Here is a 3,795-nt window from a genome sequence, read left to right on the forward strand (position 1 = left end):
GTTTCTTCGGCAAACTCACCGGCCTAAGTGGCTCCGTCAGCTAACGAAGGGAAGGGTGGAGGAGCCCGGTGATGTCACAGACATCGACGTCATTGGACTCCTCCCCCTTCCCTTCGTTAGCCATCACAGACATCGACGTCACCGGACTCCTCCCCCCTTCCCTTCGTTAAAATCAAAAATTTTAATGATTAATCGAGGAATTAATCGTTAATTTCCGCAGCCCTACTTAAAACCATTTTAAACCCTGTCTCCGTGTTACATGGCTGTGTTTATTAACATGTGAGTGCTGTCCTGGTGATCGATGGCTTTATTCACTAAAGAGCCAAAGGATTTAGCCGAATGTTCTGTTAATCCGTTGGCTCGCTTCGGCTGCAGAAACCCTTCGTTTTTTTATAATGAATTGTTAGTGGACTGACTTGCCGTATTTAGGATTCAACAGTGTTTTATGGGTTGGTAGGTTTTTCTTCTTTCACTTTATTAAAGACCAGAACTGGACCTCAATCAACCAATTATGTGCCTTCTGAAAATGTATTTACCCTTTTTTATTATTTTTAAGTATTAATAATTTGGTTAACAATGTAGATCTTTCCTTTTACTTTACTATTACATGCTACTTTGTATAGACCCGGGGTTTAAAATCCCAATCAAATCCATTTTAATTGCAGGCTGTAATAATACAAGAAGTAGAAAAGCCCACGGGGGGGAAACGTTACATCTACAGACACATCCTAATTACCAGGTGAGGACTCCCTGCCGTGACAGGGGAGGGGCTGGATACATACTGGAGTTGTTTCTGATAATACAATCAAAGTTTACAGGAAAAAAATCCCTTCTATGTAGGGAGCGCTGCCTTCCGTCTGCCCATCACTTCCAACAGCTTCCTGGATTCCCAGTGTGCACTGTGTCTCATTCCCTTTTCCTCTTCCATTCCCAGGTCATGCCTCCTCTTCTATTGACGGGCCCCGCCTCCTCTTAATCACTGGCCCCACCTGCTCTTAGGTCGCTGGCCAGTGATGTAAGAGGAGGCAGTGTTGCTCTTAGGCGGGCTTCGCCTCCTCCTTCACGGCGAACGCCAGTGTTCGATACTTTGTATCACTTTCACACTCAGGTTAAAGAAAAACTCATGACAGTCTCATTGTCACAGTCTCATTGTCACAGAAAAGCACCCCCCTCATAGTTCTCCTTTAAGTGCTTGTTTTGTCTAAGGGGGGGTCAAATAAAGCAGGTTTACTTACACGACCCAGCACTCACCTCTCTCCCTCTCCATTCCGGCTTTGGAGAGTCCCTTGAAATCCTCACATCTATTGTCAATCAACGCATTAGACCAGTGGTTCTCAACCTGTGTAACCTCAGGACCCACATTTGTCCTAGGTCATTAGGTCGCGACCCAAGTTGCACTGCAATTTTACATGTGCAGGCGAGTGAACTGTGGGTGGGAGGTGCTTTTAGGTTGCCATTGCGGAAACTGAAGTGGATCCTCAACTAGGGGTCCAGTGTGGGCTGCTGTGCTGTGATGGAGCTCCATCCATATGTGTATTGCTTGTAAAGCTCCCGTGCGCGCCCGTAGAGGTGCCGGGAGCCAGAATGTGATGAACTGTAAGCAATGCACGTATGGATGGAGCTCCCTCGTGGCCATAGCCCCACCTCACCCCACATCAAGTCGACACTCGGCATCGGGCATCATATTTTTTAATGGCTGCTCAGTGCGAGAACTGGCAGTGCTTCTCTAGGGGGAGGCTGAGGATCCTCTCACCTAGAAAAGTGTAAGGCATGTGGCGACATGGGCGTCCCAAAGGCTGGATGACACCCGGAGAGGTTACCCAGTGTCACCCCGCCGACTCGCCACTGCGAATGTGCGTGACGTCACCACGCACGTGGGCGATGACGTCATCGCGCACGCGCAGCACTCGTCTGATACCTCCCGGCTGCCATCTTGGTAATGGACGCCGGCAGAGAGAGAAAGGGACAGTCCCCTCCTCTCTCTCCTGATACTGTCGGGCGTTCGGTCCATGGCCGAGCGCCCGACTTTTCAGAGGGTGACACCAAAATGACTGTCAGTCATTTTGGTGTCACCCCTCCAATGGTGTCACCCGGGTGCGGGCCGCACCCCCCACACCTTCTTTATGACGCCACCGTGTGGCGACCCGCTGAACATGGGGTTGCGACCCACTTTTGGCTCACGACCCACCAGTTGAGAACCAAGGCATTAGACCTTATAACACCAGTGGTCCTTAGACTGTGATGAGGCTGTGGGGGCCAGTTTAGCAAAAGTGCGGGGATAGCCCCCCTGCAAGGGTAAGTTTTCTAAATTCTTGGTGTTCTTCTTTAATACCATCAGCTTCAATCACCTGCTCCCCCTTGCGAGCTGCAATGAACATCATAGCGCCATAATCGGTGAGACCGCTCACTTTGCGTCTCCTCTGCACTGCGCTGTGATCAATCACTAACCCCAGCTTACCGAGGGCATTCTTCACAAAGTTCTCATCGTATTTCAAACGCTGGAACCGTTTCCCCCCCAACAGTCATGTAGGTCGCATCTAATGACCCAACAAGTATCAGCTTGCCTCTGGATTTCAGCAGCGTTAGGATCTTTTTCAGATTTCTCATGTAGTCATCTTTATTTTTACTGAGAACATCCAGCATCCATGCGCTGACAATGCAATCAGCGAGCGGTAACGCCACCGGGGAGGTTATGTTTTCCTGTTCAAAATCACATTTCAAGATCTGCTTGATGGACGACTTTAGTTGCTTATCTTTCCTCTGAGCTTGATCCCTGAAAAAAAATTGTTTTTTTAAATAAACGGCCATTACAGGGAGAGCTTCCAGCAAGCTGCAAGTGATGGGCATGCTTTGGTTTAGCATTACATTTATCTACAATGTCTACAGGTTATATTCCACCTTACAGACAGAAAAACTAGAAGTGAATTGCAAGGTGTCGCTGCTCCCATTTTCTCTGAATGTAAATGACTGCTTGAGCTATTGAGCTCTGTAGTCAGTAGGCTTTTTATTCCAGTAAATCAAATATGATAAGCCTAGAAAATGTGAAAATTAGTTGAGAGCTCCACCTGCTGGCTAGAAATGCAAATTTGATGTATCCTCGTGCAATATTTCATAGTTACCTAAATACAAAATTTAAAAAAATCATATATTAACTATTAATATATTTAAAGCCTCCTGACATTCCTTTCAAAAACATGTTCTTGTAGAACCTAAATTTTGGAAGCATAATAAGACAAGAGCAGAAAAGTGAAGCCAAAAAGTGTGCAGCCAACAAGGGACAACTCACCTCTTTCCTTCCAGCTCAGCAGCCGCAGCTGCAGTGTGTGTCCAGTCATAGGCCCCAGGTAGGTTGTTTTTCCATCTGCTCAGTTCCGTCATCCATTTTTCATTGGGTTTTAAGACAGCTATTTCTTGAAAGAAATTGGAGGCGGAATACAGCTGGAAGATGATGGAACCAATGCTGATGTCAATCAAACGTTTACCAGCAGTTTGACCCGCAGGGATATTACAGAATCAGAGGTTATGTTCATCATAATCTGGTGCTGTAGGCAGAATTCATTCATCTAAAACAGGGGCGCCCACAATTTTTCCGGAGATCTACTTATCAAATGACGAGCTCAATGAGATCTACCAATGAAACAACACCTGCGTTCGGGGGCGTGGCGGTGCATGGAAGTCAAGGGCACCGCAGCCAGGCCCCTCACCCACAGTGCGATCGCCTGCACCCGGAACCCAGGCACATTAGTGCCTGTGTTCTGGTCCAGTGCGATCTGCAAAAATGCTGCAAGCATTATT

At 47.3% G+C, this 3,795-nt stretch overlaps 1 pseudogene; it reads right to left on the reverse strand.

Annotated features, from left to right (window-relative positions):
* Positions 1 to 1,037: 1,037 nt before the first annotated feature.
* Positions 1,038 to 3,483, reverse strand: LOC108803257 (annotated as a pseudogene).
* Between the last annotated feature and the right edge of the window lie 312 nt (positions 3,484 to 3,795).

Source organism: Nanorana parkeri, unplaced genomic scaffold (assembly GCF_000935625.1).
Source record: "Nanorana parkeri isolate BGI_ZX_2015 unplaced genomic scaffold, ASM93562v1 scaffold3540, whole genome shotgun sequence".
Classification (NCBI taxonomy): Eukaryota; Metazoa; Chordata; class Amphibia; order Anura; family Dicroglossidae; genus Nanorana; species Nanorana parkeri.